We start from the raw sequence: 27,612 nt of genomic DNA on the forward strand, positions 1-27,612 counted from the left end.
ACATAGTGCCCATCTATCATTATCCAGTGAGGTTCCCAAAGACATCCGGGAAGAAGAAGACTGGAGTTGGACCGGCCACCAAAGTGAAGAGGAGGGATATCACCATCAGCTCCACATCTCAGGAATCTTCCACCAGCAACCTGAGGCACTCCTCCCGACAGAGCGAAAGAGCTATTAATACGAGCAAAAGAGCTATAAATACAGAGCTGATCCCTGAGGACATCATGTCGGCTGTGACCCGCCTTCAGGGAGGAGAGGCAAAGAAGAGCGAGGCCATTGGACAGCCTATGGACATCCCTACAACCCAGGAGCCTTCCACCAGCACCCAGAGATGCTCTTCCGGAGTGAACAAAGGGGATAAATACAAACAGCTGTTGTCTGAAGGTCTCCTGGACTCCTTTACATTCAAAGAGAGCAAAAGACCAGCGCAGAGCAAGCCAAAGGGTCAAGGAGCCAAAAGTCCCAAGGCTGAATGAGGTAAGTGAGAGAAGGCAAGTATGTAATTTACCATATTTATAGGCCATCCCTCCTACCCGCCCCTAATTGACAGCTGGCTTAAAAGAAAACCTAAAATGTTTTTTTTATTTACCCAAAGCCATGATCAGTGTAGTCCCAAGGGTTCTCCCCTCTTCTATTTACATCCAGGGGGGTCCTTGCAGGATTGATTATTAGGTTTTGTCCAGATTGGGGCTTTAATTAAAAAAAAAAATCCTAAATAGCAGATAGATAAGATAAGATAGATATTATAATATTATATAGAATATGTGTGTCCCTGACATCTCCCGAACCTCTACTTTTCCACTAAATCCCTTCCCCTTCCCCCCGAAAATATTTTTTTTCTATAACAGCTTACCTGTAAAATCCTTTTCTTGGAGTACATCATAGGACACAGAGCCTCAAGTAATTACTTATTGGGATATAGCCTACCTTCAGGTGTTGACACTGGCAATCAATAAAGGAAGTTGACTCCCCTATATAACCCCTCCTCCTTCCAGGAGTCCTCAGTTTTTGTAGCCAAGCAATATAGTTATACTCCATCAGACAGAAGGGAGGGACCTCTGTGTCCTATGATGTACTCCAAGAAAAGGATTTTACAGGTAAGCTTTTATAAAAAATCCTATTTTCTTTATCGTACATCATAGGACACAGAGCCTCAAGTAATTACTTATTGGGATGTCCCAAAGCAATACCACTTGAGGGGAGGGAGACACAGCCCATAGGGCACCCGCAGATCTGAGGATTTATACTGCTGCCTGCAGCATACAGCGCCCAAAGGCGACATCTTCATTCCTTCTTACATCCACTTGATAAAAATTTGTGAACGTACGAAGACCAAGTTGCGGCCTTGCAGTTTTGAGTAAAGGAGGCCTGGTCACGCACTGCCCAAGAAACACTAACCGCATTGGCAGAGTGCGCCTTAACCCGAATAGGGGAATCCTACCCGTTAATCATAAGTTTAAATTATAACTTGCCAAATCCACTTAGCAACAGTGGATTTTGACGCTGCCTGTCCTTTCTTAGAACCCTCTGGCAGAATAAATAAGACATCCGTCTTACGCAGGGCTTTTTTTCTCAAACAATAGGTGCTGGAACTCAACCACGACCCCCCAAAACCTCTCCCCCCACACACCCTCCAAATCACATCAAATAGTGGGTGTGGTCATATTTCACAAACAGTAGAAGGGTCTTAAAGGGGCATTAAATATCAGGATTGCATTACAGAGTGCAGAGTTCATGGGGGTTACACACAGAGTGCAGAGCTGTCACTTGTAAACACAGAAACAAGACTTCTGTGTTTACAAGTGATTGTGGTGAGAAGGCACCAAAGGGTCTGAGCCAGAGGTGGTGGAACTGAGTTCCACCAAGTTCCCCCTGAAAAAAAGCCCTGGTCTTACGAATCCGAGCAGTCTTCTTTAAATAAATTTTTACTGCTCTTACTATATCAAGACAATGTAGTGACTTATCTTCCCTGAAACATGGTCTTGGGAAAAATGATGGCTGGACAATGTCCTCATTCCGATGAAGGTCTGAAATCACTTTTGGCAAAAAGCCTGGACGAGGGCGTAACACCACTCTGTCCTCGTAATTATTCAAATATGGCTCCTTACAAGAAAAAGCAGCCAAATCTGATACCCTCCTAGCTTAAGATAGCAATAAAAAATATCAGCTTCCTAGTCAGGAGGACCAGCGGAATATGTTGTAAAGGTTCAAAATGGCTGTTTGTAACATTGATAAATTAAATTCAAGTCCCAAGGGCTTTAAGGGTGATTAAACTGGCGGATTAATCCGCATCACTCCCTGCAAGAAAAAACCCCGGGCTAGAGCATGCGTAGCAATCGCTCTTTGATATAATACCGATAAGGCTGAGACCTGGCCCTTAATAATACGTAAGGCCAACTTCATCCCTACGTCCAATATTAGAAAGGCAAGAATTCTGCCTATAATATATCTCTGAGGGTGCCAACTCTTGGTTTTACACCAGGAAACATAAGTTTTCCAAACTCTATAATATAGCTCTGGAAGCTGGCTTCCTTGCACTGAATAAAGTCGAGATAACTGACCTGGAAAATCCACGTTTCAGAACGTGGGTTTCACTAGCCAAGCCGTTAAATTAAGCGTTCGTAAAGTAGGATGGAATATCACGCCCCCCGTGAGAGCAGGTCTGGCCCTTGTAACCCCTTCTGGGAGAGGCCAAGGACCCTCCACTGCCATCTTTATGACTCCTTCATACCATGACCTTCTGGGCCCTGCTGGAGCTACCAGAATTACTGGCTTTCTTTCCAGTTTGAACCTGCAAGGAAGTCGAGGTAGCAACTGAATCGGGGGAATGCATAGATCAGTGAAAACTGATCCCACAGGGTTACCGTCGCATATGTTTTGTAGGCGAGTGGATCCCTTGTCCTGGATACGAAGTTGTTTAACTTCATGTTGAATCTGGAGGCTAGAAGATCTATGTTCGGAGTCCCCCATCCTTGGCAAACAGCCCGTTCCTCTGGGAATAACTGCTGGCGACTTAGATAGTCCGCCAGCCAATTTTCTACTCCCAGGATGAAAACTGCCCATAGGGATGGGACATTCCTACTGCCCAAGTAAGGATATGGTTCAACTCTCTGAACTGAGAGACTCTAGGTGCCCCCTTGCTGATTGATATAGGCCACAGTTGTGGCATTGTAGGATTGAATCTGGACAGAACAATTCTCTAACCTGGAGGTCCAAGTTTCCAGAGCCAGCTGCACTGCCCGAATCTCTAGGATATTGATGGCAGGGCTCTGAGTTTGATCACTGTCTCTGGACAGTTGTCTTTCTAGTACCGCTTCCCAGTCTGAGAGGCTGGCATCTGACGTTACTACTTTACAGATTATTGGACCGAAGGATTTCCCTTTCAGTAAATTCTCGCCTCGTAACCACTAACTGAGGTTTTAAGACCTTCTTGGGGTTAGCCTGCATAGATAAGCCCAAAGCTTGGATCGTCTTGTTCAAGGCCGAGAGGATTCTGTTTTGCAACCGTCTGGGCATAAGGGACTGCTTCGATTGAAGCTACCATCTTCCTAACCTCATGCAAAGGTGAATTGAAGGATTTGTTTTGACCTGACCATCCATACCAGCCATACTCGGCCATGCTCAGCCGTACTCGGCCATGCTCAGCCGTACTCGGCCTCTGTATGTGGCCAGACTGTGGAAGTCTCACACATGTGGTATTGCCGTACTCAGGAAAAGTAGGAGAATCTATTTTGGGGTGACATTTTTGGTATGTACATGCTACGTGTTAGAAATATTGTATAAATGGACAACTTTGTGTTAAAAAAAAAAAAAATGCATTTTAACCACTTCCCAGCCGCCGGCCGTCATATGACGTCCTTGACTTTGTGCGGGGATATCTGAATGATGCCTGCAGCTACAGGCATTATTCAGATATCAGCTTTTTCAGCCCGCGATTCCCTACACCATTAGAATGATCACAGCGGCTGTTCCACTGCTTGATCGTTCTTACGGGAGGCGAGAGGGGACGTCCCCCCCTCCCGCCGCCCTCAGGTGCTTCTACCGACTCACCGCTGCAATCGAAGCCAGGATTGTTTTTTGCTTTTTTTTATTTCAGGCTTCCCAGCCTAGAGGTGAGATGTGAGGTCTTATTGACCCCATATCTCACTGTAAAGAGGACCTGTCATGCCACATTCCTATTACAAAGATGTTTACATTCCTTGTAATAGGAATAAAAGTGATCAAAAAATTTATTTTTTGGACAAAAGCGTCAAACTAATATAAATAAAGTAAAATGAACAATAAAAATTTTTTTTTTTTTTTCCCACGTGTCCCCGTGTGCTCGCACGCAGAAGCGAACACATACGTCCCGCCCACATACGAAAATGGTGTTCAAACCACACATGTGAGGTATCGCTGCGATCGGTAGAGGGAGAGCAATAATTTTTGCCCTAGACCTCCTCTGTAACTCAAAACATGTAACCAGTAAAAAATTTTAAAGCGTCACCTATGGGGATTTTTAAGTAGCGAAGTTTGGCGCCATTCCACGAGCGTGTGCAATTTTGAAGGGTAACATGTTAGGTATCTATTTACTCGGCATAACGTCATCTTTCACATTATGCAAAAACATTGGGTTAAATTTACAGTTTTGTTTTTTTTAAAGCACAAAACTGTTTATTTTCCCCAAAAAAGCGTTCGAAAAATTGCTGCGCAAATACCGTGCGAGATAAAAAGTTGCAATGACCGCCATTGTATTCTCTAGGGTCTTTGCTAAAAAAAAAAATATATAATGTTTTGGGGTTCTATGTAATCTTCTAGCAAATAAATTATGATTTTTACATGTAGGAGAGAAATGTCAGAATTGGCCTGGGCACTCCAGAATGCCTGAAGGTGCTACGTACATGTTGGGCCTCTGTATGTGGCCACGCTGTGTAAAAGTCCCACACATGTGGTATCGCCGTACTCGGGAGTAATAGCAGAATGTGCTTTGGGGTGTAATTTGTGGTATGCATATGCTGTGTGTGAGAAATAACCTGCTAATATGACAATTTAGCAAAAAAAAAAAAAATCTTGATTTTGTGGGAAAAAAATGACAACTTCAAAAAAACTCATCATGCATCTTTCTAAATACCTTGGAATGTCTTCTTTCCAAAAAGGGGTCATTTGGGGGTTATTTGTACTTTTCTGGCATGTTAGGGTCTCAAGAAATTAGATAGGCCGTCAGTACTTCAGGTGTGATCAATTTTCAGATAGTAGCACCATAGTTTTTGGACTCTATAACTTTCACACAGACCAAATAATATCCACCAATTTGGGTTATTTTTACCAAAGATATGTAGCGGTATAAATTTTGGCCAAAATATATGAAGAAAAATTACTAATTTGCAAAATTTTATAACAGAAACAAAGAAAAATGCATTTTTTTACAGAATTTTCGGTCTTCTTTCTTTTATAGCGCAAAAAAATAAAGAACCCAGCGGTGATTAAATACCACCAAAAGAAATCTCTATTTGTGTGAATAAAAAAGGACAAAAATTTCATATAGGTACAGTGCTGCATGACTGAGTAATTGTCATTCAAAATGTGAAAGCAACGAAAGGTGAAAATTGGTCTGGTTATTAAGGGGGTTTAAGTGCCCAGTGGTTTAAGTGGTTAAGGACTGACAGATACCTATGGCTGCAATTGCAGGCTGAGCTACAGTACCTGCTAAGGAAAAGGAAGATTTTAACAGGAATTCCAACTTGTTGGATCCTTTAGGATTTGTGCATTGTCCACTGGACAAGATAAACTCTTGTTCACACTGGAAATCGCAGCGTCTACTGCAGGAACTTTCCATTTTGGTGAATATTTCCTCCATAGGAGAACTGAGAAAACTCTTTGGAGGGAGAAAATACTTATCCGGATGGATGCCTTCGGAAAATAAGCTTCTCTAGTAATGTGTGGACTGGAAACGCATGCCCTGGTTGTGAAGGTTTTAAAGAACACAAAGAAGGAACCAGACTTTCAGCTGACTCTGTTAGGGGTGGCATGAAAGTGGAGCGCACCAAGTCTGTAAGGATTTGTACCCTAGATTGTAAAGCTGGAACATCAGCGGTTTCCTCTGCAGAGGAATAATCGGTTTGTTTTTCCCGATCGTTTGAAGATAATACCTCATCCTGTCCCCACTGTTCCCCTGTTAAGGGTCTGGAGTGGGAGAGATGGATCTAGCACGCTTCCTATCCCCTTCAATGGAGGATGTGATTAAAGCAGCTAAAACTTCCTCTAAGCCTTGCACGGCAGAGGAAAATACAATCTCAGTCCCATATACAGGGGCTAAAGTGTGACAAGCAGTAGCACCACCAGCTGGTTCTAACGGCTCACCCTGGCTTGCCATTCCAGGTATCCCCAGAGAGGATGACAATGTGGAGGCATGACTGGAGTTCCCAGCACCTGGGAGTGATTAGTACTCTAGTAGTAAGCCTTGAAGCCATAGTGCAAAGCACAAAAGCAGAGGCCCTCTAAGTTTGTTCTATTTATTTGAACAATAGTAGGAAAAAAACAATGGCAGCATAGAATGAGAATAAGTTTTTTTCCTGTACTGTATATGCCTGTGTAAACCTCTCACCTGCACCAGCGCGTCTGTGTGTCAGCCTTGCTTTTGCTGCTCTGATAGACACCGTCTGTTACAGAGTATCAGCCCTTAGGGCCCTTTCACACTGAGGCGGTTTGCAGATGCTATTGCGCTAATAATAGCGCCTGTAAACCAACCCGAAAGTGCCGCTGCTTTGTCTCCAGTGTGAAAGCCCCGAGGGCTTTCACACTGGAGCGGTGCGCTAGCAGGACGGGAAAAAAAGTCCTGCTAGCAGCATCTTCGGAACGGTGAAGGAGCAGAGTGTATACCGCTCCTACCCATTGAAATCAATGGGACAGCGCGGCTATACCGCCGGCAAAGCGCCTCTGCAGAGGCGCTTTGCGGTGGTTTTTAACCCTTTCTCAGCCGCTAGTGGGGGGTAAAACCGCCCCGCTATCGGCTGAATACCGATGGTAAAGCGCCGCTTACAATAGCGGTGCTTTACCGCCGACGCCACCCCCGCCCCAGTGTGAAAGGGCCCTAAAAGCTTTTACGTTTTTCAGGGTTGAGCCTGACTACTGTGCGCCATGTTGTAAGGACACTGAGTCCGCACACAGCGCCAACCGCTTAAGCCACGCCTCTTCCTTGCCCTCCTCTCTCTGATGTCAGCTTCGCACGCACGTGCGTGGCGGCTTGCATCATATGTAGCAGAGAAGGAGAAGAGACTGCAGCCATGCTGCGATGTCTCATATTACCGGCAAGTAATGTTCTGTGTATAGCAACAACATAGGCGGGCAGGCGAGCAGCAGGGGAGGGGGGTGTAAGATTTACATATATCCTCCGCCACTCATTTTCCCATTAGGGGGAAAGAAACCCCCCCTCCACTTGCTGAGACACGTGCTGTTTTAAGCACTTTTAAACAGGCATTTACACTTTTTTTAAACACTCCCTCTAGAGGAGTACATAAGGCATTACAATATATCTTAAAGAAAAGTCATAGGTAGACTTTGCAGTTCCTATGCTTTTCTATTTTCCTCGCTGCAGGATACTGCTGTAAACAGACAGATCCAAACTCCACCCATCACGGCAGGCAGTGTAGTTAAACCTTCAAAGACTGGGGCCCATTTTATAGGGGTTCCACTCCTTTGGGCCATGTATAGCACCCCTCAGGACAACTTTGGGTAATGTAGCAAGACCAAAAAAAAAGAGTCCTAGGGTCCAGCCCTCAAAGAGGAGCATTACAGGCAAACCTTGTTCTTCTATGCAAGGCCCGGTACCATCTCGGAGCCGCAGTGGCAGGATGGATACGTTTGTGGAGGCTTTTTAAATCCAGCATGGATCCCTCTTGGAGCTCCACAGAGGACATGTTCACTCGTGACAACACCTTTAGACACTGGCAAAAAAACTGAGGACTCCTGGAAGGAGGAGGGTTTATATAGGGGAGTCCTTTATTGATTGCCAGTGTCAACACCTGAAGGTAGGCTATAACCCAATAGGCAATTACTTGAGGCTCTGTGTCCTATGATGTACGATAAAGAAAAATAAAATAAATTAGATAAGATAAGATAGATATTTTATACATAAGATACAGAATATATAGAATGTGTGTGTTCCTGACATCTCCCAAACCTCTCCTTTCCCCTCACTTCCCTCCCCTTCCTCAAAAAAATAAATAAATAAAATAAGATAAGATAATATAGATAAGGTAGATTTTATATAGAATGTGTGTTCCTGACATCCTCCATTAACTCCTAATCCTCTCCTCTTCCCCTCACCTCTATTAGTCTGAAAAGAGCAGTGAATGTTAGTTGTGGCTGTATGCACACCACACACGCCATAGCCCACAGCACCCAGCCCATCTCAGGAGACAGAAAGAAAGGGAGTCTATGCTCTTACTTACAGTGGGACCATGGAGAAATAACATAGTCACCCTCCAACAGGAAGTCACATCACACAAAAAAAAGAGAAATCAAGAGGAGTCTTAGAGTAGTAAAAACTAAATTTTTGGGGTTAAGAACACATACTTGAATAGAATAGATTTTTTCAAACCAGAGTTTAGTATCACTTCTTTAATATCTTACGAAAAAGGAGTGTGATTGGCCAGCTATAAGGGGCGGAGGAGGCCGGATTTTTTTTTAAACATCCTTCAAAACAAAGAGGAGCGTGATTGGCTGGCTATAAGGGGAGGAGGGGGCCAGATTTTTTTTGTGACACTAAACAATATCTTCAGTTTTCAGAAAAAAAATCCATACTCATCCACTAGTTAATGTCCCTGCAATTTATTTTTCATGAAATCATTTCTTACGCCTTGACCTCCCACACCTCCCTTTTTCCCACTCACTTCTGGTTTGTTTGGAACAAGCAGTGCACGTTAGTTGCAGTCATGTGCACTGCTCTATGTACACTGTAACAGCAGTAAAAACTACTTTTTATTTAGTTTAATCGGTTTCCGACTGGCTCACGCAGATATACTGCGGCAGAATGGCTCTACTGGGCAAAATCCCCTATATATATGGCTTTCCTCAGGATAGCCAGCAGAGGGAGCACGAGCGCCGCCGGAGGCACGCACCCGCTGCACGGGACCCGATGCGCATGGCCGGCGGGCACAATCACGTGCACGAGAGCCAGCACGGGGATTTGTGTGTAAACACACAAATCCCTGTGCTGTCAGAGGAGAGAAGACAGATCCTGTGTTCCTACAAAGTAGGGACAGCGATCTGTCATCTCTCCTAGTTAGGCCCATCCCCACATAGAACACAGAGAGGGAACACACAGTTAACCCCTTGATCACCCCCTAGTGTTAAACCCTTACCTGCCAGCGACATTTATACAGTTATCAGTGCATATTTATAGCATATAATGGTCCCAAAAATCTGTCCGTCGCAATACCGCTAACAATCGCAGTTCACCGCCATTACTAGTTAAAAAATTAAAATAAATAAAAATGCCATAAAAATGCCATAAATATTTCCCATAGTTTGGGGATGCTATAACTTTTGCGCAAACCAATCAATATAGGCTTATTGTGATTTTTTTACCAAAAATATGTAGAAGAATACCCATTTGCCTAAACTGATGAAGAAATTTGTTTTTTTTTTTTAAATTTGGGGGATATTTATTATAGCAAAATTGTCACTCTTTTTTTGTTTATAGCGCAAAAAATAAAAAACGCAGAGGTGATCAAATACCACCAAAAGAAAGCTCTATTTATGGAAAAAAAAAGGAGGCAAATTTTGTTTGGGTACAGAATTGCATGACCACGCAATTGTCAGTTAAAGCGACGCAGTGCCAATTTGTAAAAAGTGCTCTGGTCAGGAAGGGGGAAAAATCTTCCAGGGCTGAAGTGGTTAAGAACACATAATTGCATTTTTTTTTTTAAAACCAGAGTTTAGTGTCACTTTAACATCTTACAAAAAAAAGCGTGATCGGCCAGCTATAAAGGGGAAGAGGAGGCTGGATTTTTTTTTTTTTTTTAAACATCCTACAAAACAGAAAAAGGAGAGTGATTGGCTGGCTACAAGCGGAGGAGGAGGTCAGATTTTTTTTTTTTTTTTTGGAGCTTTGGAGCACGTGACGCATCAGAAGTCGTACCCCCATTCAGTGCAATGGAACCATTCTAATCGGTGCGACTTGCATTGACTTCTGTTAACCACCTCAATACAGGGCACTTACACCTCCTTCCTGCCTGGGCCATTTTTTCAGCGCTGTCACACTTTAAATGACAATTGCGCGGTCATGCTACACTGTAACCATGTGACATTTTTATCATTTTCTTCACACAAATAGAGCTTTCCTTTTGGTGGTATTTAATCACTCCTGGGTTTTTTATTTTTTTTTTTAGGAAAAAAAGGTTTTCTTAGTTTCTGGCAGTAAATTTTGTAAATATTAGGATTTTTACTACAGCTTACCTGTAAAATCCTTTTCTTGGGAGTACATCACGGGACACAGAGCAGCCATAATAACTAACTGGTTTATACGCCACCTATAGGTGAATGGACACTGGCAAGCCAAACAAAAAGACAGGAAGTCCTCCCTTATATAACCCCTCCTATACAGGAAGTACCTCAGTTTTGTAGCAAGCAACAAACTTCCCAGACAAGAGGGGAGGGATCTCTGTGTCCCGTGATGTACTCCAAGAAAAGGATTTTACAGGTAAGCTGTAGTAAAAATCCTAATTTCTTTATCGTACATCACGGGACACAGAGCAGCCATAATAACTAACTGGGACATCCCCAAGCAATGCTCTTTGAGGGGAGGGAGCCCATTATGACCAAAGAAACACCATCAGAACAACAGGATCTATATTGTTGCCTGCAGTACATTGCATCCAAATGCAATATCCTCCTGAGTCCTAACATCCACTTGATAAAACCTAGTGAATGTATGTACCGAACACTAAGTAGCACTTGCAAATCTGAGCCATCGATGCTTGATGACAAACTGCCCATGAAGCACTCACTCTTCTGGTAGCGCGTGCTTTTACTCGGAAATGCGAGCCTAACCCCTTAAACCATACGCCTGAACAATCACCTGGCGGATCCACTGAGAAATAGTTGACTTAGATGCTGCCTGCCCCATCTTGGGACCTTCTGGCAATATAAACAGCACATCAGACTTTCGCATCTGAGCTGACATTCTCAAATAGACTCTGATAGCCCGTACTACATCAAGAGAATGAAATAATCTCTCCTCTGCAGACTGTGGATTTGGAAAAAAGGAAGGGAGCATAATATCCTGATTTAGATGAAAACTGGACACTACCATGGGTAAAAATTCTGGCTGTGGCCGCAAAACCGCCCTATCCTGGTGCAAGATAGAGCCGCCAACTCCGACACCCTCCTGGCCAATGTCACTGCCAATAAGAAAACAAATTTTCTTGTCAAGAGAACTAAAGGAATCTGCCGGCTAGGCTCAAAGGGCTGCCTCTGTAAAACCCCCAGTACTATATTTAAATCCCAAGGGCACAGAGGTGGCCTGACCAGTGGAAGCACCCGAACCATCCCCTGTACAAATGTTCGTACTAAGGAGTGAGAAGCAATAGGCCTCTGAAAAAAAGATTGCCAAGGCCGAGATTTGACCCTTAATTGTACTTAAGGCCAGATTCATATCCACCCCCTTTTTGCAGAAAAGCCAAAACTCTCCCGATGACATATCTACGATGACATATCTACGAGGGGTGCCACCTCCTGGTCTCACACCAGGCAATATAGGATCTCCAGACCCTATAGTAGATATTTCTGGAAACTGGCTTTCTAGCATTCAACATGGTAGAAAATACTGACCCAGAAATTCCCCAGTACCTTAAGATCCTGGTTTCAATAGCCAAGCCGTTAAACATGAGACCGTAAAGCAGGGTGGAAAATTGGACCCCGTGAGAGCAGATCCGGACGGAGTGGAAGAACCCAGGGGTTTCCCACTGCCAGTCTTACAATCTGTGCGTACTAAGTCCTTCTGGGCCAGGCCGGAGCTACTAGAATTAACGGCTTTCTCTCTACCCGGATCCTGCGTAGTAGCCTTGGCAACAGCCGGATTGGGGGGGGGGGGGGCATATATCAGGGAAAACTGATCCACGGAATTATCAGGGCATCTGCCCTTAATGACAGTGGGTCCCTGGTTCTGGACACGAAACTGTCTAGTTTCCTGTTGAACCTGGATGCCAGCAGGTCTACATCCGGAACACCCCATCGGCGGCAGATTGATGCAAAGATCTCAGGATTTAGGGACCACTCTCCTGGTATCATCTGCTGGCGACTCAAAGTCTGCCTTCCAATTCTCTACTCCTGGGATAAACACCATCGATAGGGATGGAACAAATCTTTCTGCCCACGTTAGCATGCGATTTACTTCTTTCTGGGCTGTCTGACTCCTGGTGCCCCCCTGGTGATTGATATATGCCACAGCCATGGCACTGTCTGACTGTACTCTCACAGGACATCCCTGTAGCCTGCGAGTCCAGAAGCTTAGAGCCAAGCGAGCTGCCCGAATCTCCAAAACATTGTTGGGCATGCTCCTCTCCCTCCAAGACCACTCTCCCTGGACGGTGGCCTCCTCTAGGATTGCCCCTCATCCAGAGGGGCTGGCGTCTGTCGTCACCACCTTCCAGACCATGGGTAAAAAGGAGCTTCCTTTTACCAGATTCCTGCTTAACATCCACCAACTGAGACTCTGACACACTCTTAGCCGAAGAACCATGTGCCAGTCCAGAGACTGGACCGTCTGGTTCCAGACAGATAGAATGTTGCTCTGAAGTGGTCTGGAGTGAAACTGTGCATAAGGGACTGCTTCGAATGAGGACACCATCTTCCCCAGTAGCCTCATACACAGGCGAATGGAAGGATATCTTTTCCTCTTTATGGCCTGGACAAGGTTTTTCATGACCCTGACTTTGTCTAGTGGTAAGAATACCTTTGCCTTGACTGTGTCTAGTATTAGCCCCAGATATTCTAGGCGTTGAACCGCCTGCAGGGCCGATTTTGACCAATTCAGAACCCAACCCAGACGTTCCAAGAATTGAACCGCCCAAGCTACATTCTGACTCAGGTCTGGAACCATTTGATCTATCAATAGTAGATCGTCCAGGTACCCTGTAATCGATATTCCCTGAGATTTTAAAACTGCCAATACTGGAGCCAATATCTTTGTGAATACTTGAAGTGCCGTGGCTAACCAAAAGGGCAGAGCCACAAACTGAAAATGTTGGTCGCCCACCGAGAATCGCAGAAACCTTTGATGGGACCTGCAGATTGGCACATGTAGGTACGGGTCCTTGATGTCTATGGATGCAAGGAATTCCTCCCCATGTAAGGAGGCTACCACCGAACTAATTGATTTCATGCGGAAAGAACGAATGACCAAAAATTGATTCAAGACCTTGAGATCCAGAATAGACCTTACATCTCCTATTGGCTTTGGGATAAAAAGATTTGAGTACAAACCCTCAAATCTTTCAATGATTGGAGCCTCTGAAATTACTCCTTGTAACTTTAGCTGACCTATTGTCTGAAGAAAAGATCTCTTCTTTACTGGGTCTATGGGGACGTTGTACCTTAGGAACCGAGAGGGGGGAAGCCCCCAGAATTCTATTTTGTACCCCTGAGATATGGTGGAAATAACCCACTTGTCTTGGATCACTTCCCAGGCTTTTGCGAACCTTAATAGCCTCCCCCCACCCGCATGAGTGGGGGCACCCCTTCATAAGGAAGGCTTGGGACTGACCTTAGGGGGTCTCTGGGTGCAGGGCTTTTTTTGCCTTGAGGCTTTCCCCTACAACCGGACGGCTGAGGCCGTTGATACTGCCTGATATTAGAAATGCTGGGTACTGAAGCACTAGGCCCCTTGAAAGAGGGTCATCTGCACTTCTTCTTGACCGGTAGAAGTGCACTCTTACCCCCTGAATTCTTCTGGATATATTTGTCCAGGTCCTCTCCAAATAGCCATTCCCAGTGAAAGGGAAAACCAGCTAGTAATTTTTTGCAGGGTGACTCCACAGCCCAGCTCTTTAACCAAAGAATCCTACACATATGTACTGATAGCAGGGCCAACCAAGACATCTGTTGTATGGAATCTTTAAGGGCATCCACCGCGAAACATAGGGCCCGAGGTAATTTTGCCAAATCCTCCACAGGTACCCCTTGATCGGGAACAGTCTTAGTTACCCACTTCACTTGGTCCTTTAAATACTGACAGATTCCTATAACTGCTACTGCCGGTTGTACACCAGACCCGCAAATAGCAAATTAAGTTTTTAATAAAGACTCCAATTTCTTATTTGCTGGATCCTTAAACACCAGGGCATCATCTACAGGACAGGTGAAACTCCTATTCACAGAGGAAATGGCTGCGTCCACAGAGGCATGCTCTATTTTTTTTTTTCCTCCATAGGGTACAAAAGTGCAAACCTCTTAGGAGGAATAAACAGCTTATCTGGGTGATCCCAGTCAGCATACATGATCTGTTCTAGTAACGGGTGCAAGGGAAAGGCCTGTGAACTCTGTGGAAGCCGCAGAAATCCTAAAGAAGAAAAAGAAACTTCAGGGACCTCAGGTGGTAATTTGAAACCTGATCGGACCATCTCCGTGAGGGACTAGATCAACAGTCTCTGGGATTGAGAGGCTGAAAATGGTTCTTCAGAACCTGACTCCTCAGAGTGGAATCTGTGGCTTGAGCTTCCTCCCGGTCATTCACTGCCACTACCTACACATCCTCTGCCCAATCCTGTTCCAATGCAAGTGGGGCTCAGGTGAAGGGGATCTATCCCGTTTTTTTTCCCCCTTGGGAAACTGAAGCAATCATACCTGCTATTTTCCCCTCTAGCCCAGCTAAAGCTGATGCTAAGTCATCCTTTGTAACGTAGGTTGAGGCAGAAGCATTAGCTGTTGCTACAATGCCTGACAACCGTAATGGCTCAGACTGGCCAGTTGCCTCAGGTCTTTCAGGAGATCTAAACACAGCAGATGTAAGGCTAACATCCTCTAATACTGATGGTGGAACATTTGCACCTCTTCCTGCTGCGCCTCCCCCACTCCTCTACCGGGAAGACATGCCTAAGACAAAAATGTTTTTTGAGGTAAAAACAACCCCAACTTTATGCACTTCAACCGCTTTTGTAAGTATTACAGCTCTTATGGGACCTGTGGTGCCCTTGTCCATCCACCCACAGTGACTCACATGCCCAGCTGACGCTGCTCTGTGTCCTCTCCAGCCTCCTTACAGAAGCTTAGGGCTGGGACCGCTCCTAATATGGCCGCTTCCACCCCTACTGCACATGTCCGGCGTTCTGTGCCACTCTCACGCCCCTCCTACATGCACGTTTTTTCTCGCCGTTCCCGCGCGTGCGCGCCACCTCCAACCGTAAACAGCGATGGAAAAGGGCCACCGAAGGCGCCAGAGTGAGAGCCAGATGCACAGGTGTGGGGGAATCCTAAAAAAACGCCCACCTCCTTACAAAATCAACCTGGCTGGAAGCTCCACAGAGAAGCGCCGCTGTCCGCACAACACTGCCCCCGGTGGATAAAAAAATTATGACACTTTTTTTTTTTTAAAGAAAAAGGTAAGAGACTGGAAAATACAATTTACGGTTTCACAAGTACAAGAAAGGTTCTTTTAAAACACTTACCAGTCCCGCCGCAGGATTTTGCTTAAAAGCTAGATTCCAATCTTCCCCCATCATGGCGGGTCTCTATCTCTAGGACCTTCAAGGACCGGGTCCCCCTGTATATGGTGCCACTCCCTTGGACCTGTAAAGCACCCTGCCGGAACGCCTTTGGGATCTTTTATTTCTTACCAAGGGTCCGGATCTCCCAGGGGCCAGTGCCCAAAGGGTCACATTACAGGCAATACCTCGTAATCTTCTTGTGTATTGAGGTTCGGGTACCATCTATTTTAGTGTATCACCGTTTGGATGGATCCGATTATAGCCCTTTTAAATCCTTCGGGATCTGTTCTGGGACCATCTTATTAGCTAGCTCAATGGAGAGCTTCTTCAAACCATGAAGACACTGGCAAAAAAACTGAGGTACTTCCTTTGTAGGAGGGGTTATATAGGGGAGGACTTCCTGTCTTTTTGTTTGGTTTGCCAGTGTCCATTCACCTATAGGTGGCGTATAACCCAGTTAGTTATTATGGCTGTTCTGTGTCCCGTGATGTACAAAAAAGAAAAGTAATTTTTCTCCTTCACTGATGGGCGCTGATGAGGCAGCACTGATGGGCACTGATAGGCTGCACTGATGGGCACTGATGAGGTGGCACTGATGAGGAGGCACGAATATGTCGCACTTAAAGTAGGGACTTGGTGGGAGCAGTCAGGTGACACGAGTAGGGACTTGGTGGGAGCAGTCAGGTGACACGAGTTGGTGGGAGCAGTCAGGTGACACGAGTAGGGACTTGGTGGGAGCAGTCAGGTGACACGAGTAGGGACTTGGTGGGAGCAGTCAGGTGACACGAGTAGGCTGTAAGCTTTGAGCACATTCAGCCTTACTGGGTGTAATCCAGGGCTCGACAAACCCCGGGCAACAGGTCGCATTTGCGACTAGAATTAGCGACCTGGCGCCTGGGGCGGCACAGCTGGGGTATCCTGTCTCCGTGCGACACCCCCCCGACGCGTTCACGTTGGGCCACGCTGGTAATTGAGACCGCGGCTTTGTGGCCTTCTGCAGTCCTATGGTTCCTTCTGGAATCGGGCTCCTTCTTGTGGTGGCCATTGGTATGACAAGACAACCAACAATGCTAATGGAGCTTCCCCTTCCTGTTTTCACTGCCCGACCATCTCCTTCCCTTTACTTAGAACCCCCAAACATTATATATATTTTTTATTCTAACACCCTAGAGAATAAAATGGCAGTCGTTGCAATACTTTCTGTCACACCATATTTGCGCAGTGGACTTACAAGCACACTTTTTTGGGAAAAAATACTTTTTTTTATTTATAAATAAGACAACAGTAAAGTTAGCCCAATTTTTTTTTTTTATATATTGTGAAAGATAATATTACGCCAAGTAAATTGATACCCAACATGTCACGCTTCAAAATTTCGTCCGCTCGTGGAATGGCGACAAACTTTTTTACCCTTTAAAATCCCCATAGGCGACGTTTAAAAAAATTCTACAGGTTGCATGTTTTGAGTTACAGAGGAGGTCTAGGGCTAGAATTATTGCGCTCGCTCTACCAATCGCGGCGATACCTCACATGTGTGGTTCGCCTGTCAGTTTTTCAGGTGGACCTGATCGGACCCTTAGCGGGGATATGGCGGTCTTGTGTCCCTGCATGGCAGGAAATAAAAGCAGTCACATTCGTTCTAGTCGTCTGTGTAAATTTAAGATTGGTTAATTTTTATATTGAAAATAAAGCTTTGTCGGTCGTTTAAAAAAAAAAAAAACCTGGCCCCTAACTTTTTTAGCTGGTTTCTAGATTCCAAGCAAATTTGTCAAGCCCTGGTGTAATCCACGAAAAGTGAGACATCCACCCCTCCCCCACATAACACATCCTGGTGATCAAAAGGAATGTTGCAACTGATCAGGTGACCTCAGAAACACAGACTGCACCATAACAATAATCAGATCGCTGGAGCTTCTCCTCTGCCCAGCTGACTAGATACATCTCCCCTAAATCAAATCACTCGTCTGTGTATCTTCTGCTGGCCGTCCTGTGAGTTCACTGCACTATACATGCATTTCCTCCTCTCACACTGATCTGTGGATCATGATGAGAAACAACCAGTCATAACCCAGGAAAGGCAGCCAATCCTGGGAGAGCTGGAGAAGAAAAAGGAGAGGGGGGGGGGGGTTGTGAATTGTGAAGTACACAGAATGCTTGTCTCACGCTCGCTCGTGCATGAAATATGTAAATCACCTGTCACTCGCAGCACAGGGGAAGAACTGACTGGTACTTCTCTGTCTGCCCATCACTGAAAAAAGATAAGAGTATTGCTCAGAGCTGGATTAACTCTTTGTGGCAAGACTGGGCACAGATGGCATGAAATCCTATACTGTACAAGTTACAAGCCTTAATAGAACATGCTGAAGTTAGAAGCCGATTGGCTGCAAGATAGAGCTGTACCAGACAATCCATCTCCTTCCAAGTTATTCCGCAGGTAAGTAAATGTCAGAAGCTGGAGGGCCTGTCATTAATAGACATCTGTATATAGCCAGCAGGTCTCCACCTTATTGGGAGTTGGAGCAAATGACTAGGCCTATTCTGACATTTTTTATTTACAAGTAAAAATCAGGGTTTTTTGCTAAAATATTACTTAGAGCCTCCAAACATTATATATTTTTTTTAAGTAAGGCCCTAAAGATTTTTTTCTTTTTCTGGCCATTTTATTTTAGGGCCCTTGTGGGTGGGTTTTGCAATTTTTTACATCACACGGTATGTGTGCAGCAGTTTTTCAAACACCAATTTTGGGAAAAACGACTCTTTTTTTTAAATTTGATGCAATTTTCAAACAACACATAAACCAATTTTTTGTGTAAAATATAAAAGATGATGTTACACTGAGTAAATAAATACCAAACATGTCACGCTTTAAAATTGCGCATGCCTGTGCAGTGGCAACAAACTACGTAAATTTTACTATCCATAGGCAACTCTTTAAAAGCCTTTACAGGTTACCACTTTAGATTTACAGGAAGAGGTCTGGTGCTAGAATTACTGTCCATGATCTGAAGTTCGTGGTGATACCTCACATGTTTTGGACATGGACACACGTGTTTTTTTTTTTTTACACTGTTTCTTAATTTTTTTTTATTTTGATCACATTTATTGCTGTCACAAGGAATGTAAACATCCTTGTGACAGCAATAGGCATATGACAAGTACTCTTTATGGAGGGATCTGGGCTCAATAAGACCCCAAATTCCTCCTCTGCACTTAGAAGCATTCAAAACACCAAGATCACTGTTTTTAAATACTTTTGATTTTTTGGCGCATCATCACTTCCAGGTTACCATAGTGGAGACCCGATCAAAACTGATAACATCTGTTTGGGTGTCTGACCAGCCAGCAGCCATTGAGGAGCTGGGCCAGCACTGAGAAAAAATTAAGACTTCAGAAGAGTAGAGGGATATGTAGAGGGCCATGCTAGGGAACTGACTCTTCCTGGAGTTTTATGGGCAGCACAGTGGCTCAGTGGTTACCATGTCTGCCCTCCAGCACTGGCGTCCGTGGTTCACATTAGGTTTGCCCCGGATACCACTTTTCTAAGGCCGAGTACAAGTACCGATACTTTTTTCAAGTACTTGCCCATACCGATTACTTTTTTTTAATGTCATGTGACAGTGGCACTAATATGCAGTACTGATGACGTGTGGACTGTCAGTAGTTCATTTGTATTAATTCTTTTTACAACTTAATTTTTTACAAGATTTTTTTTTTTCTTTTTTTTGGGGGGGGGGGGGGGGGGTAGTGGACAGTGTCAGTGTGTTTTTTTTATTTATTATTTTCATAATTAAAACTTTTAAATATTTATTTATTACAATTCTTTATTTTATTATCAGCCCTGTGTCTCCCCTTTGAGACAGAAAAAGGGACTAAGGGTACAGATTCCCCAGTCCCTTCCTCTGCAGCCTCAGCTGCACTGAAGATGAATGGATAGGAGACAGGGGCTTCTCTCCTTTCATAAACTGAGGCACTATAACACAATTACTATGCTCAGTTATGAATGAACAGTCAGTGATCACTGACTGTTCATTCGGAAAAGAGCTCCTTCCTTCGTCTCCTTCCTGACAAATCGAGGACAGAGGGGGCGAAGGAGCATGAAGGGGGACAGGAGCAGAGCACAAGTACTCGGGTAAATGCTCGGTATCGGAACCAATACTAGAATCGGTACAACCCTAGTTCACATCCTGGTCCCCCCCACTCCACAGACACACTGGTTGTTTGATTGTCCCTAATATGGTATTTTATTAAGCATGTCCAACATGGCAACCTGCCCCATCCCCAATGTGATCATTGCTCTGAGCCCCCGGGAGAGATTTCCCCTCTTTCACTAGCACAGGAAGTGAGGGCAATCCAAATGGGGACACAGCCAGAAATAAACACCTAACAGACAATCGGACTCCTCCAAACATTACAATGAAGAGAGGATGGGGTCAGAGATCATACAATGGGAGTTCTGTGATTGCTATCAGTCTAGAGGTCGACCGATATATCGGCCGGCCGATATATCGGCCGATATTTGGCGTTTCTTACTTAATCGGCATCGGCCGATTGTGCTGATAAAAAAGGCCGATTATAACTTCAGCCGTGACTTGCAAATGACTTCTGTAATAGAAGTTAATGCAAGTTTCCTTAAGTTATCTGTGGAGAGGATTCTCTCCTCCTCTGGGCAGCCTGCCAAGTCTGATGAGAAGAAACATTGTATCTTTCAGGTTCTTTTTATCAAGACTGAACTCCCTGTGTAGAAGTTCTCAGTTTAACCATTTAAAGACTAAATCTTTTCTGACACTTGTTGCTTACAAGTCAAAATCCTGTATTTTCTGCTAGAAAATCACTTAGAACCCCCAAACATTATATATATATTTTTTAGCAGAGAATCTAGGGAATAAAATGGTGATTGTTGCAATATTTTATGTCACACGGTATTTGCGCAGCGGTCTTTCAAACGCAATTTAAAAAAAAAAAAATACAGTAATGAATTAAAAAAAAAAAACCTAAGCAGTAAAGTTAGCCCATTTTTTTTCGTCCAAAAGTTTTGATTACCTGTTTTTGTGTATTTATTATTTGATAGTTTTTTTTTTTTTTTCTAAATTATACATACAAGTGAACTGATTGAAGGTTTGTTTTGTTTAATGTTTAAATGAAAAAAAATTTCTGTATTACTTAAGGTTGCTTTCACACTGGAGCGGGCATGCGTTGATGGTAAAACGCTGCTAGTTTTAGCGGCGCTTTACCATCATTTTAGAGGCGCTATTCGGCTGCTAGCGGGACGCTTATAACCCAGCTAGCGGCCGAGGAAGGGGTTAAATGCGCCCCTGAAGCGCCGCTGCCAAAACGCTTTGCAGGCGCTTCGGCTGCGGTGCGCATTCATTTCAATGGGCAGGAGTGGTGGAGGAGCGGTATACACCGCTCCAAAGATGCCGCTTGCAGGACTTTTTTTTACATCCTGCCAGCGCATCACCTCAGTGTGAAAGCACTCGGGATATCACACTGAGACTGCAGGGGAGCCGTTTTACAGGCACTTTACAGGCGCTATTTTTAGCCCAAAAGCGCCTAGAAAACGCCCCAGTGTGAAAGGGGTCTAACTGTTAGATTTTATGAGATGAAGGGAAAAAAGAAAGGAAAAAAAAAAATCGGCCAAATATATCGGCCCAAAAAAAAATCGGCATCACATATCGGCCATCGGCCACCGCGATTTCTAAATATCGGCATCGGCCAGAGAAAAACCCATATCGGTTGACCTCTATATCAGTCTGTAAGATTCTTCCTCCTGTGTGTAGAAGAAGCCGGTGTGAGCCCCGGAACCTGGGAGAGGACATGGGGACAACCTGTCCTCCGTGGGGAACTAATAGTCCCAGCACACCCTGCCAGCCTGGTGCTTGTAGTCCCACATGGCAACGCAGTCTTCCTCAGTCCCGGGTAGGGCGGTGTCCCCTCACCTCTATCCCACACAGACCACATATTTACTCTTCTTCACAGGCAAGCTGAGCGCTAAATTCCAATATTGGAAACAACAGAATATTATCACACATCAGCTTCCTGCGTGCTCTGAAAACTCTTCCCCCATCGCTTTGTTGAACGGAAGCAGGATACCATGTGACCAGGAAGAGTTCTGAGTGCCATGTGACTAGAGGGCGTGGTGTTGGTTTCCTGAGGCGCCATCTCTAGTGCTGGCAGGAGCAACAGGCTGTGTGTGGCAGAGTGAGGGCAGAGTGGAGGATCAGCACTGTGTGTGAAGAAGGGTGAATGCTGGTTCAGGTGACAGATGTCCTCCTCCTCTCTGCCCTCCATGGATTCACCAATAAGAATAATCATTGTAAATAAAAGTTTTACTCTATGGGCAGCTGCTCCACCGCCATGTATAGGGTATGTATAATGTAAAACATTCCTTCCACCAAACTGATCAGACCTTAGCTCAGATCTCAGGACCCAGAAGTAATAGAACCTTTACATGATTTCTGCTTCCCATCTGTCTTATGGTTGACCCCCCCCCCCCGCTCTGCCCATCCCACCTCCCAGAGGCGTAACTACAACTTTCAGGGCCCCGGTGCAAGAAACCATGAAGGGCCCCCTTGACCTCTGATCCCGGGCCTGGATCCCTTTGCTCTCATTGTGGGGCCCTTTATTAGGGTCTCACAGTGGCCTCCTTGTTGCCATCATGGTGGTAGAACACCAGGGTCCAGTCCCAAGTGCAACCTTTGTGACCCTGGTAGTTCCACCACTGTGTTCCACCTGCATTTAGGTACTGCCATAAATGTGATAGATTTTACTGGCATGTAAGACCTGCACTCCCAGCATCTGAAAGGCTTTTAAACAGGATGTTACTGACAGGCTCAGTGAGCGGACCCTGAGTAGATCACCCAGGACAGGAGAACCAACATACCCGTTGCCAACCCCAGGAATATGAGCTGCAGTGGTGCAGGAGGAAAGCTATGACAGCAAGTGGCTCACATTGGGGACACTGATGGAGGTTGGAATGTCAGACTGGCAGCATTGGGCTAGCAGCAGTGGAGAGTGGTGGGGGGCCAAGTCAGGAGGCGGTTATCAGTAAGACCCCTTTCACACTGGAGCATTTTGCAGGTGCTATAACGTTAAAAATAGTGTCTGCAAAACGCCCCAAAACAGCTGCTACATTCATTCCAGTGTGAAAGCCCGAGGGTTTTCACACTGGAGTGGTGCGCTGGCAGGGCGTCAAAAAAAGTGCTGCCAGCAGATTCTTTGGAGCCGTGAAGGAGCGGTGAACTCACCGCTCCTCCACCGCTGCTCCCCATTGAAATCAATGGGGCAGCGCTGCGATACCGCCAGCAAAACGCTGCCCTGGTGGCGTTTTGCGGGTGGATTTAACCCTTTTCCAGCCACTATTGGGGGTTAAAACCGCCACGCTAGCAGCCGAATAGTGCCGCTAAAACGACGGTAAAGTGGCGCTAAAAATAGCGCCGCTTTACTGCTGACGCCCGGGCATCAGCAGTGTGAAGGGGGTCTAACAGAAGAGTCAGTGCAAGAATTTTTGTCTACACAGGCAAAGGTGCATTTCGATTTTTGATGCTCTTCAACTCCACCATCCACCCCTCTCCCCTCCACAATGCAACCCCACCACCCCTACTGTCCACAGCCGTGCTGGGACCTCCTTCACATTATTCCTGTGTTTGTGATGGGGTGCAACGTGAAGGACGTCTCCCCACCTCTAACACAGATCCTCTCCTCCAGGTTCTCCCTTCCAGAAGACCCCCCCCCCCCCCCCCCCAATCCTGGGTCAAATCCACTCCCCCCCATCCTCCCCAGCACAAATCCTCTTTCCCCTATGCCAGCATAAGTATTCTCCCCAGTTCTGTCACAAATCCAAATCCATACTTCCTAAACTGTCCTGGTTTTGGTGGGATCTTCCTGAGATACAAATGAAATCCTATGTATCCGGATTAAGGGTCTGTTTATACCACAATGCTGTGAGGGAAAATTGTGTTTTGTGTGCACTTCCCACACTGCATTCAAAATGCACTGCCATAGCGATCTGTAATGGGTATCAACTTAACCTCTTCACATTGTGCCTCCTGGCAGTCATGTGATCCAAAAACTCCTGATCGCTTGCAGTGATCAGGAGCTTTCAGTTAGACGCCGGTAACTGATAAGGGGGTGCTCAAGGCTTGCACATCGCTACTGATCACAATTCATGCATATATGGCCCAGGCGCCGAGAGGCCGCATATTTGTGTGTGGCAAGGGGTTAATGACAATGGTCGCAAAAGCAGTGTTTGCATGCATTAGAATGTTTGATCAGCAGTACCATGCGATCCCGTTGCTGTGCGTTTTATAAAGCAGCGCATGCACAGTTCTTGTGAAAGTGGAAACTCCTGCGCTGTCGGGGGGGGGGGCTATGCTAAAAGGACACTGCTGCAACACCTAAGTACTGATCCAAGGCAGGACAAATGGGACAAAAGTGGGGGAAGATGGTAGTTGCGCTGTGATGAAGGGGGGGGGGGGGGGGGGGAGCTACAAAGATAACTAAAGTGGCAAAGTGAACTAAAAAAGCAGAAACGGGCCAATGCATGAATAAATCCTACATGCTAAAAGAACATGGTGGGGATGCAGTGCAATGCAACGTAGCTGATCAACATGACATGTTGCGGGCAGACAAAGCCTAATATATAAAGGTAATCGTGAAACAGTGACTGCTTGAATATAGCAAAACAAAAATGCATATACTAACACAAATAGGATGAATAATGACACAATGCAAAAAAAAAAAAATATATATATATATATAATGCAAGAAAAATATATGTGGGCTACTGCCCCATTAGCAAAAACGTGCCAGATCCTGGTGAACTACAAGTGACAAATCCCTAGGACAAACATGAATATTAGTTCATATCATCCAGTCCAAAAAGCAAAAACACGTGATGAGAAACACAAAACAAGTCCAATCGTGAAGGGAGGGGGGATCTTCAGTGAGGACACCTCCGTATTTGCAAGCCGCTTACCTTACAGCTGTAAGGTGTACAGCCTGTGGTGCAAATGACCAGCAGGTGTAGACGTTCCGTGTATACAGGCAGTGACAATGATGGACATGCCAAGCGAAATATAAAAAATAAAAAGTATACAGCATGTAAAATAACTCTGCAACGACCACAGTGGAGGGGGGGCAAGACACACACAGGGGGAGGTTGCACTCACTTTCATGAAGTGAGTGTGGGCATCAATCCACGAGCACCGAGCTCGTATGCCTCCAGGAGTGTCACCAATCTGGAATCTGTCCCCGTGCCTGGAAACTGGAATATGTCCCCGTGCCTCTCTCCTCAGTGTTCGTCAGGTAGAGTAGTGATGTACAGTGTGAGGGGGAAAGAGACGCACATAGCGTGATCCCATATAAAAGGTATATTTATTCAATAAAACAAGTCCAATCAACTTACATTTAAAACAATGCTGCAGTGTGTATTAACTACGAGCGCCGAGCTCGTCTCCTGTTGTTTGTCTGTGACAGCGTCCCGTGCTCCAATCCTAATGCATATCGTCACGTCACGTGACTTCTTCAGCCCACTAGCCCACATATATTTTTCTTGCATTATATATATATTTTTTTTTTTTTTTTTGCATTGTGTCATTATTCATCCTATTTGTGTTAGTATATGCATTTTTGTTTTGCTATATTCAAGCAGTCACTGTTTCACGATTACCTTTATATATTAGGCTTTGTCTGCCCGCAACATGTCATGTTGATCAGCTACGTTGCATTGCACTGCATCCCCACCATGTTCTTTTAGCATGTAGGATTTATTCATGCATTGGCCCGTTTCTGCTTTTTTAGTTCACTTTGCCACTTTAGTCATCTTTGTAGCTTCCCTCCCCCCCCCCTTCATCACAGCGCAACTACCATCTTCCCCCACTTTTGTCCCATTTGGCATGCACAGTTCTTAGTGCAGACTAACATCGTTTCAGCCCATTAAAATGAAAGGGCTGAAATCGCACTGCACCTGGAAGGCATGTGAATTGCAAAGGAACGCACAGCGCGCTCCTATGTGATTTGTGGTGTGAACCGGCCCTGAGTCTTGGGGCCCAGTGCCGAAAAAAAGTTCAGGCACTTGGCTCCAATAACTTGCCTGACGGGGGGGCACTAGCATAGGTACCTGGAGCAATTGCCCTGAATCTCTAGCAAGGTGCCCAGGATCCCAGACACCATGATTGTCCCCTTAATAGCAGCCAGTTTGTCTTTTAACCACTTGCCGACCGGGCCATTGCCGAAAGACGGCAACAGCGCGGTCGGCTAGTTCTGGGTGGACGTCATTCCAGAAAGTTGCTGCCGCGCGCCCCCTGGGGCGCGCACTCGGGAACATCCGTGACCGCCGGGTCCGCATCATGGTAAATAGCCGCTGATCGCGGCCGTTTACAACGTGATCGTTCCGTCAAATGACGGAGCGATCACATGTAAACAAACCGGCGTCACGTCATGACGCTGGTTCCTCCATCCCCTCTCTGTACCGATCGGTACAGTGCGGAGGGAGAGGGGGAGAGGAGGAGAGATGGCAGCGCTGTGGGCTGGATGTTTAGTGCCCACAGCGCTGCTCAATATACATAATGGCAATAATCTGCAATACTCTGCATCACTGCAAAACTCTACCAACACTCTGCAACTCTGCCAAGACTCGCCAATACTCTGCATCACTGTTCTATACTCTGCAACACTGTGCAATACTCTGCCAATACTCTGCAATAAATTTTAACAGAAACGAAGAACTTTTTTTTTTTTTAATTGAATTTTCAGTCTTTTTTGATTTATTGCGCAAAAAATAAAGAACCCAGCGGTGATTAAAAAACACCAAAAGAAAGCTCTATTTGTGTGAAAAAAAGGACATAAATTTCATATAGGTGCAGTGTTGCATGACTGAGTAATTGTCATTCAAAATGTGAGAGCACCGAAAGCTGAAAATTGGTCTGGTTAGGAAGGGGGTTTAAGTGCCCAGTGGTCAAGTGGTTAAGAAGGGGGGGAAGGGGCAAGTTATCAAAGAAGAATACATGCAGTGATTTGGGGGATAAGAGGATGCTTTAAGTGTTAGGGGGCACTTTGGGAGGGGAGAGAAATTGTGCTGGAAGGGAGGTTAATTAAAAAAATCTGACCCCCCCAAAGTGCCCCCTAACACATAAAGCCTCTTCCTATCCCCCCACTGCAAGTATTCTTCTTTGACAACTTGTCCCCTTCACTGTGTCTCCTTCCCCTGCACGTGCCAAGCATTAAGATTGAGTACAAACCTCAGATCAGCATGTCCAGTTCTGTTGATGCTGAGTGCTGTGTCCATTCTCCTCCCCCTCCTTCTCCTGTCTCTGACAACCGAGCCAAGGAAAAGAGGGAGGGGACTTCAGTCCATGTGTTAGTGTGAGGTGGGGGGAGGAAGGGGGGGGGGGGAGAGAGGGAGAGATGCCATACAGTGTAATCGCAGCGTGTGGGAACAGAAACATCCCGCACAAGCTGCGAGGTCAGTCACTGGAGCCATCGGAGGTGAGAGAAACAGGTGCCGGACCGGAAGTCTTTCATGCGGTTGTGGGGCCCCCTTACAGTGGCGGGATTAGGGTTGCCACCTCATCCCTTTAAAACGAACACATATTAATTACACAGGTTCTGTGGTTGATTAAGGTGGTAATTAAACTCACTTGTTGCCTTATCTGCAATAAATTAGCCTCAGAACTTGTGTAATTCATATGTGTTCGGGTTTAAAGGGATGAGGTGGCAACTCTAGGCGGGATTTGCCAGGGCCAGTGCGACTGTTGCGACCCTGATAATTCCGCCACTGCTTCCTCCTCCATTCATACCACATGGGGTGTCTTCCATTAATCTGTACAGATCAGCGCAGGTTCACCTCTGGGGCACAGAGAAAACACTCCGTCTCATATCACCCCTGGTCACCGGTCACATAGGAATGAATGAGGTGCCATCTGTGACATTT

General features: G+C 45.5%; 1 long non-coding RNA gene across 1 annotated transcript in view; it reads right to left on the minus strand.

Annotated features, from left to right (window-relative positions):
- LOC141140586 (uncharacterized) overlaps positions 1-27,013 on the minus strand; it is a 73,564-nt gene extending 46,551 nt beyond the window's left edge. The window contains exon 1 of the long non-coding RNA XR_012243957.1: positions 26,921-27,013. This is a non-coding gene — a long non-coding RNA (uncharacterized lncRNA). The remainder of the gene's footprint in view (positions 1-26,920) is intronic.
- Positions 27,014-27,612: the final 599 nt, after the last annotated feature.

Source organism: Aquarana catesbeiana, linkage group LG04, assembly GCF_042186555.1.
Source record: "Aquarana catesbeiana isolate 2022-GZ linkage group LG04, ASM4218655v1, whole genome shotgun sequence".
Lineage (NCBI taxonomy): Eukaryota > Metazoa > Chordata > Amphibia > Anura > Ranidae > Aquarana > Aquarana catesbeiana.